The sequence below is a fragment of the Arvicanthis niloticus genome, chromosome 22 (assembly GCF_011762505.2).
Source record: "Arvicanthis niloticus isolate mArvNil1 chromosome 22, mArvNil1.pat.X, whole genome shotgun sequence".
NCBI lineage: Eukaryota > Metazoa > Chordata > Mammalia > Rodentia > Muridae > Arvicanthis > Arvicanthis niloticus.
In genome coordinates, this window is record NC_133429.1 from 9,400,727 (window position 1) to 9,411,982 (window position 11,256).

The window sequence follows — 11,256 nt, forward strand, 5'->3', positions numbered from 1 at the left end:
ACTACCCTAATGGTTACTAGTAACATGCTGTTGTCTGCTCCTCACCAATTCTGCAAGTGGAGAAAGAACTCACATGTCCCTTCTCACCTTGGAATTCATTCCATACCTCAGCATTAACACTTCTGCCTGAGTCACGGAGAGGCTGTTTCTAGGCTGAAAGTGGGACTTTCCTGAGTAATTTTATTCAACTCCTAATTTATGTTCCTCAGTAAGATGAGAAGGTATCAAGCCTGTCAGTGTGAATAAATATAACTTATTTTTCTCTTAGTAAGTTGCAAACATGGATCTCTTGTTACCTAGTTGTAACAGTAATGATGTTATGAGTTATCTATCTCTACATTAAAGAAGCCGAGATTGAGAGAAGGATGTGTTTCGTTGGCCTATTGTGTGGCAGGAAGAGGCTTGCTTGGGTGGGATTCACAAAGTTGTTTAAGTGAAAGGGTAACTTGCTGGCCTGTTTTCCCACTGTTTTAAGGATTGGTAGCAATTTGGTGGCCATTCAGGCTAGCAGGATTTCTACCTACCTCCATTTACATAGCATCCCTGGAGAACTACCTGAAGAGCCCAGAGGTTGTTCCTACCCATTTAGGACATTTTTGGTTCAGGTAAGTGTTGTGTGGGGGTGTGGGAGCTTTTTTTTTTTTTTTGAGGAACTGCTGCCCACTGAGACCTAGGCTATGCAAAATTTGTCGAATCTGTATTTTGTGCATGCTGTGCTGAGCTCATGATGTCAGGGAACAAAGACCTTCCACATCTGTGCTTTGCTGAGGTTTTTTGTGGCATTTACACTTTCTGTTACTGTCTCTGGGATAGCTTGTTGGCTAAGAAAGAGGAACTGCATGTACAAACACAGAAGATTCCCTTGACTTAGGGACAGATGGACCTTTCTCCTGTATCACCCCTGTTGACCCTTTAAAATGCAGGTATTTGCTCTGAAACAGGAAGTTAGGAGACAACCTAGTGACAGAGTACAGTATGTCACATATGTGAACAGATGTGACAACCGTTACAGTGTTAATCACTATTTTATTATTTTATATGTATGGCTGTTCACCTACAAGTGTGTCTGTGTTCCATTTGCATGCCTGGTGCTCTCAAAGGCTGGAAGAGGGCATCAGATCTCCATGGAACTGGAGTGATAGAAGGTTGTGAGCTACCACATGGGTCCTGGGAATTAAAGCCTGGTCCTCTGGAAGAGCAGTCAGTGCTCTTCCCACTGAGCTCCAGCCCCTCCTGTGACATCAGTGATGGAACAGTCAAAGAAGACATAAAATGAACATTCCAATTTTTGCGTTTTCCTTCTGTTTCTATGATAGATACTAATGTCCTCCAAAATACGTTTTTAGTCAACCATCTCTTACTTTATTTTACAATTACACCTAATGGGGGAATTTCCAAGAATTAAATGAAATGTAAAGGACTGAGATTGACTCTTGGCAGTTGAATTGATGGATGCTGTGAGCTGTAGTATCGAGAATGTAACCTTCAACTTGTTGTTTTGTTTTTCTGCGACAGTGAGGGAATCACTGTTTGCCTTGGGCTGGCCTTGAACCCCAGGTGCTCCTTCCTGCCTCTGCTTCCCTTGTCCAAGGCAGTTTTCTGATGTGGAAACATGAATTACAGTCCCCAGATTATAGGTTCACTTTATTTTTTTCACTAACACTGGGGCTTCTGAACCCTGTGAATGCTGAACAGGCAAGCAGCCTTTCACTTCGAATGCCATTTTAATGCCATTTGCCCTTGTGTTACAGGAGTGAACAATAAGTCTGCCCAGGTTCTCCTGCTCTCCATGGTCCCAGGCCACTTGATCTTCCTGTACACAATTCATCTGATGAAGAGAGGCCACACCTCTCTGACAGTGGTCTTTGTTGTTGTGTATCTTCTGGCTGCTGTGCTGCAGGTAAAATGGACAGCCTCCAAAGATCTATATCTTGATGGCTATCTACAGTACACAGTGAAGTTGCCATTTCAGAAGCAGGCTGCTACAGCCTGGTACACAGAATCTTTGGGCTGCCTTTTACAGCCTGGTATACATAACCCTTGGGTTGCCTGGTACAGCCTGGTTCACATAACCCTTGAGCTGCCTGGTACACAGAACCTTTGGGCTGCCTGGTATATCCTGGTACACAGAACCATTGGGCTACCTGGTATAGCCTGGTACACAGAACCCTTGTGCTGCCTGGTACAGCCTGGTACATAGAACCCTTGTGTTACCTGGCACATATAACCCTTGAGCTGCCTAATATAGCCTGGTACACATAACCCTTGGGCTGTCTGGTACAGCCTGGTACACAGAACCCTTGTGCTTCCTGGTATAGCCTGGTACATAGAACCCCTGGGTTGCCTGGTATAGCCTGGTACACATAACCCTTGGGCTGACTGGTATGGCCTGGTACACATAACCCTTGTGCTGACTGGTACAGCCTGGTACACATAACCCTTAGGCTGCCTGGTACAGCCGTATACACAGAACCCTTAGGTTGCCTGGTACAGCCTGGTACACAGAACCCTTGGGTTGTCTAGTACAGCCTGGTACACAGAACCCTTGAGTTGCCTGGTACAGCCTGGTACACAGAACCTTTGAGTTGCCTGGTACAGCCCAGTACCCAGAACCTTTGGGTTGTCTGGGTTTTATAGCATCCTTTGTTGGTTATGCTGTTTTGTATGACACATCTTCCAATAGATTCTTGAAGCAGGGAAAAGAATTATGTTTTTGGGTGGTGCCTGGTGTTTTACCCCACCTTCTGTGTTAACAGGCTGACTGACCTTTTCTTTCAGAATTCTGAAGGCAGCCTGCCTATTGCTCTCTAGCTACTCACGTTGCCAGTGAGAACAGGTGCCATCTGACTCCTGAGTCTTTTGTACAAACTTGGTTTTTTACCTTTGTGTTCACCTGTGTCTATGAATGAGTGGAAGTGCATGGGTGATACTGCGTGTGTAGAGAGGTCAGAGGACAACCTTGAATGTTGAGGCTTGCCTTCCACCTTGTCTGAGACAGTGTCATGTATCAGACTAGCTGTCCCATGAGCCTCTAGTGATTCTCCAGGTTCTGCCTCCCGTCCGGCTGTGGAAGTGCTGGGATCCAGGTGTGCCCTCTGTACCTGGCTTTCTGAGGGTCCTGGAGGTGCAAACCCAGGTCTGCACATGCGTGGGACAGGCACTTAACCCACATGGCTGTGTCTCTCACTGCATGTGACTTGTGCTTTAATTTCTAGGCAGCTTTCAGAGCTGTGACTCTTAACTCTCTTTTTCTTGTTGGCATGTTGGCAGGTTTTAAATTCTATGCTGATAAACTCTGGGATGGGGATAAGTTGTCTCTTGTTTATTAATTCAAGAGCTCACGTTCTTCAGTTCTGGGGCATATGTCTTTAAATATTATTTTTTGATGAAATTTCTTCTCTTGATATGTAACCTAAGCTGGAATCAAAATTCAAATGTAACCCAGGCTGGCCTTAAACTCAAATGTAACCCAAGCTGGCCTCAAACTCAAATGTAACCCAGGCTGTCCTCAAACTAGTGATCTGCTGGCCTTTGTCTATGAGTACTGGGTTACAGTAGTTTTCACTATGTCTGGCTCTTCATGGATCTTGTTTGGTTATTAGACTTGCACCTAACTTACTTTTAGACATTTTCTGTTTCATTATCTTCTTTTTAGAAGTCTACTCCTCTGTATTGTGTAGAAGGTTTTACTTTTTAAATGTTAGAAATTTTCTTTTATGTAAGCAAATCCTTACCTATACTCTAGTAAACATCTCTAATGGAACTCATTGGGTCTCACAGATAGACAGACAAACAGACAGGCACAGATAGGCAGACAGACACACAGACACACACAGACTCAAAAGATGAAAGCAGAAGGGTTCTGGTTTGGGAGAGTAAGGAGTTTGGAGAGGGTAGTAAATGGGATGTCTGTGTGAATATAAAAATACATTATGTCTGTGTATGAAAATATAATGTAAGCCATTATTATGTATAATCAAATATACCATCAAAAACATTTAAAAGTGTGCTGCTGTAATAAATGTTAATTTATTTATATTTACATTTTAAATATTAAAGAGTACCAAAAGCTTCTACATCCCTAGATCAATTTCTCAGATGCTATCATTTTGAAATACCTTACCTATTTTTCTGCCATTATTGGTAAGTTTTAAAGTAATATGCCTAAACTTCAAGTTTATAATTAATTCCATTTTGATGTTGGCAAAAATAAATAAATAAACATAATTGAGGGCTTTTGAGCTGGTAGAAGGTCCCATATTTCCCATATACTTATACCACAACTTAAAAAATAAAATTGTTAAAGTTGGGTGGTGGTGGTATGTGCCTTTGATCCCAGCCATATGGAGACAGAGGCCAGTGGATCTCTGAGTTTGAGTCCAGCCTGATCTACAGAGCAAGTTTTAGGACAGCCAGGGCTACACACATAAACCCTGTCTTGATAGAGAGAGAGAGAGAGAGAGAGAGAGAGAGAGAGAGAGAGAGAGAGAGAGAGAGAGAGAGAGAGGCAGAAATAATGGAGAAGGAAGGAAGGAAACAAGGAAACAAGGAAGGAAGGAAGGGAGGGAGGGAGGGAGGGAGGGAGGGAGGGAGGGAGGGAAGGAGAAAAAGGATTGCCAGTATGTAATTAAGCCTTCTTAATGTTTGACTGAGGCAGATGGCTTGCTCTCCCTCTGTTTCTTTATGTATTATTTTCCTTGACATTAGTAATGCTTTCTTTTTCACTTGGAAGCAGGCTAGGGAAGGTAGACAGAGAGGATTCCAGTCAGAAGAAGTCACCTTGATAGGAGCCATGTTGATGAAGCCCTCAATGAAGTGGCCTTGGAGCAGCTGCTGCGAGCAAAGCACCATACTGCACCTACACACCAGTGCTCTGCGTTCTCGGTATACGAGAGATGTGTTCTTTGATAGGAAGCAGTGAATTTCAGAAGTGCAGAGCAATCCAGTATGTATAGAAAGAAAAAGTCAAACCTCTGCCTGCCTGATATGCTTAAAGTGTATTTTATTATCTTCATGACTACTTAATAATAAACATGCTAGCACAGTATTTAATAAGTGTGCTCAGATATTTTCTACAAGAGAGGGGCACAGTGTGGGATTCTAGTAATTCATTAATCTCGATTTAATTCCCAGAGAAAGCACAGAACTGTGCCAGAAAAGGAGTGGATACAGAATCTGGGGGAGGGGGCTGGGCAGGAGAGAGGAGACCTTATGCAGATTGAGCCTGATACAGAAAGGCCTTCAGTGCCAAGTCAGGGGAGGGTAGAGTAGATTCTAAAATAACCCAATCCTTACAACCTGATTGAGACTTTTACAATGTCTCCATAATGCTCTCTAGTCTTATGATTTTATTAAGCCACTATTAATATTTTAACATTCTATTTACTCAACAAATCTCTCCCTTGATTTGCTGCAGAGGTTGCCTTTAAGTCCCCAGAGCACAGTTGAAGGACCTGTGGTCTGATGTGTTGCAGCCCGAGCTTCCCCATGTTGGGCACCAAACATGTTGTAGACCGTGCTGCCCCACGTTTGAGGGCCAAAATGTTAAGAACCACTCTATCAATGTTGGACCCGCCCTGCCAAAAGCCTTGGGGGCTAAATTGTTAGAGCTTGCACTGCCCCAAACTGCCCCAAACTGCCCCAGTCTGCGGGTCAGGGTTCAGCAAGAGAGAGAGTGAGGATGGACACAAAGAATAGAGACCAGAGTGTGATTCAATCCTGTTTATTCTTCAGTCTCTCTTCCTAGTCCAAGTTGCAAGTCTTGAGTTCCTAGTCCCTAGTTCCTAGTGCCTCCAAATTCTTTCTCCAAGTGCCAAGTGCCTAATACAAACTCCAAGTTGTACTGAACTCTTCTGTCTGCCTCTCTCCTTTTATATGTCTCATTTCTAAGCCATGCCTCTAAGTCACACCCTTAGATCTTGTCTCTAAATCTGATCTCTAAGTCACGCCTTTTAAAGTCACACACCTTTATGTCTCACACACCCAAGGGAAAATCCTGGGTATCTAAAACAAGATGTTATCAGAGTGTGCTCAGCTGTTGTAGGCTATTGTAAACTAGTCTGTTGGCAGGGTATACAGGCTCAAGATGGCTGCAAGGATGATAGCTGCCTTCTGTTGGCTCCCCACACTGATGCTCTCTGAACACACCAGTATGCTATATAGTATAGATGCTGGTTGTGTGAGGGTTTCAGAGATGGTAAAGCAGCCGCTTGCCTAGGGAGCCATCTTTCTCCCTGCTGGTAAACAGGGCACTCACTCCCAATGCTTTCGCTGCCTTGAGCTTGCATTGCCCAAGAGCCTGAAGAGATTGTTGTTATTGTCTCCTGTGTTTGCTGCTCTCCTCAGTCCAGAAGGAAACACGCACACAGGTCTGCTCTGGCCAGCCATTTCTAGAGTAGGTTCCTGTGTGTGCTCCCCATGTAATTCATGGATGCGCCTCCTGTGTCTGTTTCTGTGCCTGTGTCTGTGTCTGTACACCCCGCTGCCCTGCATTTGTCCTGTAAGTTGACAAAATAGTAATTTTTCAAGGTTATAAAGCATTTCATTTTTTAAAATAAAGACTTTATTTAAATTGTGTGTGTGTGTGTGTGTGTGTGTGTGTGTGTGTGTGTGTGTGTGTGTATCGTGTGTTACTGCAGAGGCCCGAGGCGGTGGATCCCTTGGAGCTCTAGTTATAGGCAGTTGTTAGCTGCCTTATATGGGTGCTGAGACTTGAACTCAAGTCCTTCTAAAAGAGAAATAGAGTCTCTTAACTTCCAGGCCCAGATTTCATTCGTAGAGTATGCTTACATGCCCTTCCCCCTTTCTGAGACAGGGTCTATTAAGTAGCCCTGGGTATCCTGGAATGTACAGTGTAGACCAGGATGGCCTCAAATTTACCTGCCTCTGTCTCCTGAGTGCCGGAATTAAAGGTGGGTGTCACCACATGCAGCCTCTCATACCTTTGGCCGAAATCCTGACCTGCAAAGCTGGAGTTGAGGAGCCAGTATGTGCTTATTTATTGTCTCAAAACCATTTTCCTTCCGAGAAGTGGATAGTGGCGGTCACTCTGTTTTGAAGAATGAATGAGTTACCAGGATAGTTTGCTGCACGGTGGATGCTACCCCAGACTTAGCTTATTGTTACTGTTATTAAATAAAGGATAGAAATGGTATGCCTTGGAATGATTTTGGTTTTGCTGTATATGCATGCATGTGCACCTGTGTGTGTGGTGTGTGCACATGTGTATGTGGTGGATGTACATGTGTGTGAATGCATATGTATCTCTGTATGTGATGTGTGCATGTGTGTGCACATATGTGCACCTGTGTGTTGTGGTACATGTATGTGCATGCATGTCCACCTGTGTGTGTTGTGTGTACATGTATTATGTGCATGCATGTGCACTTGTGTATATTTGTGTATACATAGATGGAGAGATGGTTCAATGTGTTACAGCAGCTGTGCTGTCCCAAAGGACCTGAGGTCAGGTATCATACAAAGGCTCACAACTATCTCATTCCAGCTCCTGGGGACCTGACGCCCTCTTCTGGCCTCTGCAGGAACTGCACTCATGTGTACAAATGGACACATACACTGACTTAAGAAAAAAATCTTAAATAATGTTTCCCTTAAAGAATTTCAAGAAAACACAACCAAACAGGTGAAGGAATTAAACAAAACTGTGCAGGATCTAAGAATGGAAGTAGAAACAATAAAGAAATCTCAAAGGGGGACTACCCTGGAGATAGAAAAACTAAGAAAAAGACCAGGAGTCATTGATGCAAGCATCACCAACAGAATACAAGAGATAGAAGAGAGACTCACATGTGCAGAAGATACCATGGGAAACATTGACACAACTGTCAAAGAAAATGCAAAATGCAAAAAGCTCCTAACCCAAAACATCCAGGAAATCCAGGACACAATGAGAAGAGCAAACCTAAGGATAATAGGTATAGATGTGGATGAAGACTCCCAACTTGAAGGGCCAGTAAATATCTTCAACAAAATTGTAGAGGAAAACTTCCCTAGCCTAAAGATACAACACTCCCAGGGCCTGTGATCTGAGTGGAGAACACCATTTCGCCAAGAGATGAATTACAACCTATTTCCTTTAGGGTGTCCATACAACTCACACTCTCACAGGCACTCCTCTGATCCAGTCATTCATAATGGCTGCAAGTCACATGGCTGCTCCCATGGCCCTCTGTCTCAGGCCTCCTTCCTGTCCAGTCTCTGCCCAGAAGATCTGTTTTCTGCGGGACAGTGTTTGCCAACAACCTGTACTAGGATGGGAACTACCAGTTTCATTACTGTTTTTACCTGTTTTGATGTGGATTTACATCACCACCTTTGTCTTCCCGAATGTCCTGGACTCTGCCAGAATGTCACCTCCTCATGCACAGCTTGTCCATCACACTAATGATCCTGGGAACTAGTACCTAGGAAGAGCCTTGCACATCACTATGCCTATTGAATGGCAACTGACAAAAGGGCAGGTCACACCACTTGACATAGACAATCTAGAAAGTAGGCTCACATCTCACCTAAGTGTGGGAATTCAGCCTCTTGCTTGTCTATAGATGCTGGTTTCCATTCTTGGCAGATGCTCCACACTGAACAGCAACCACAGAGCTCAGGCCCTGGTGTCCTTCTAAACTGCAGGGATACTTTGAGGTGGCCCATTAGAGCCTTGGCAATTGATCCTCTGCCAGGCACCAGATCATCACATTAGGTTCTATCTAGACACTGGTCCCTGTGTACAATAGCCTCCCCTCTTTTAAGCATACCTTGCTCAGGTAGGAGAATTTTACTTTGTGTTTCTAGTTCAGTGTTGTGATTCTGAGGTGTGATCCTCAGCCCCAATGAACCACTGCCCTCATAGTCAAGGATCCAGGACCTTCCTGGCCTCGCAAGCACCAGCTTCTGTACCACAGCACCATCATCTGCAGAAGAGAAGCTGAAGGAGGGAAACACATTAGACTTGAGGGGGACTTCAACCTGGTACCATGGACATCGGCAGTCTCATCCCTTCTGTGAAACTCCTACTGAATGAGAACTCTCTTGGTGGATGACACTAATGTAAGAGCCGAAGGTCTCAGGAGGGAAGGACTCTGGATCAAGTGCAGAGATGGGAGAAGTTATGGACCCTTTCCATAAGACTAGCATAATAGTGTATGCCGAGGCTCTAAATGCCACAGTGAGATTCTGGAGACACCACAACCATCTCCTCTCTAAGGGGCATGCCTGATACACAGGAACTGGGTATCCAGATCTGCTTCCCCATGTAGGTATCCAAGCAGCAATGTCAGATTTCACAGGGTTCTGCACACTCTGCCTGTCCAGTTGAATTGTAGGAAGTCACTGAGCTGTCCCTTTTGTACTTTGACCATGGTCGCTCTGCCAGGCACTAGATCCCCAAGCACAGTGTCTATCTGAATATGTTCAGCATGGAGGAGAGTTCTGCATGCCCACTTTACCCTGGCTATACTCAGTCACTTGCTGATTACTGCTAGTTTAATTGTATCAGATACCACCTAGGCATTATCCAACAAGATTTCTTCCTCAGATGGTAAGCCAAGGAGCTGGCTAATCCAGCTGGAGTAGAAATACATCTGAGCATCCCAAGAGACCCCAAAAGTACCCTTTTTTCATTTTTCCAATGAGAAGACATGAATAAAAGAGAGACAAAAAACTTCAGAGCTGAGATGCACACTTCCATACCTGCCTGCCCTTTGATTGCGTTCTGCATCTGCCCTGCTTCAGGGGAGCCATTTTAAGGACAAGTGCTGCTGGGTTTTTGTGGTTGGAGGCAGGAAGAAGCGTAAGAGTTTTGATAGGCCACACCTGATTCTCCTGCCTAGTCTCTTGAAGCACCCAGTCTTCAGAGGGGGAGTTGATGTTTCCACAGCAAAGTCTTGTTCAGGTGGCAGGCATATTTTATCTCCCAATATGGTGCTAAAGACACATGGGGCAGCCGCAGCTCCAGAATGGAGGGCACAGGTGGAAGCATGGCATTTATTCGTGGGACAGTGTATCGCAATGGGAGGCATGGAGACACTTCTGGCCACCTTGTGTCCTGATAGTGTCAGGGCAACAGGCCTCTTCTGTCCTGAAGGACAGATGTGGAGGAGGCCAAGGATGGGTTTACTGGCCCTTCATTTTAGGGGAAGACCAGAATTAGAGATATATGCTGGTGATGGTGGTGATGTAGGGCAGGGATCCACAGGCTTGGCTGACATGGTTGATGTATGCTCAATCCCTTTGCGTACCTGCTCTGTTAAAAGTAAGTATGTCCCCATTTTTTCATTGAACCGGTTTTTATGCAGGGATTCCAAGATGTCATTGGCATTAAACCCCATGTCACAGAGCATGTGTATGATGTTGGAATCTGGGTATTTATCAGTTAGTATATTTATGTCACATTTCCCTACCCATAGATGTCTCTCAATGTCTTCAATGGAGGGCCTCATCTCTGGGGATACTATGAAGATCTGGTGAATTAGGTTTCAAGTTGCACAGAGAAGTAAGGTGGAATGTTATAGGTTCCAGTTGTGATCTTATTCTCCATCTCTTTCCCGGTGCTTCCTGTGAAGAAGTAGTACCCAGTGTTAATAAAATACAGTAGCTTGCCCAAACTCCACACATCTATCTTCTTGCCATCATATGGCTCCCCTAGTACCAGCTCTGGGCATGAAAGACCTTTGTCCCACACTTCTATTTCAGTAAGCTGCCAGGTCTGCATTTGATGGACAGCCCAAAGTCTGTTAACTTCACATTGCCCTCTGCATCTATCAATACATTTAATGTCTCAATGGATAATGACAATTTGCAGCAATATTTATCCCTGCCACTGTGTGCCCAAATATTTTCTTTGGCTCTCCCTTCTGCAGCGAGCCATTCTCCTGTAATAATTCCAATAACCTTCCTCCCAGAGCATACTCTATTACAAAGTGAATGTGCCTTGATGTCATTAGAACCTGGAAGAGGTGAATGATGTTAGGATGGTTTAGTGTCCCCAATGTTGCTCTTTCTGCCTATGTTCTTCTTGGTTATATCTACTGTTTTTATAAAAACCAGGGCTTTACTTGTCAGATTCCAGGCCAATTTCACAGTGCAAAATGCACCCTTGCCAAGATAGAAAAGCATTCTATACTGACTCCCCAAATTCTTCTTTTTGGAGTTGCTGGCCATGAGGCTAAGTGTTCCCTGTGCTAGGCTGCACACAGGTTGTGAGGTAGAAGTACCCAATACCTCACAAATTAGACAGTTATG

At 44.4% G+C, this 11,256-nt stretch overlaps 1 pseudogene; it reads right to left on the minus strand.

Annotated features, from left to right (window-relative positions):
* Positions 1-9,743: 9,743 nt before the first annotated feature.
* LOC143436482 (putative sperm motility kinase W pseudogene) lies at positions 9,744-11,256 on the minus strand (annotated as a pseudogene).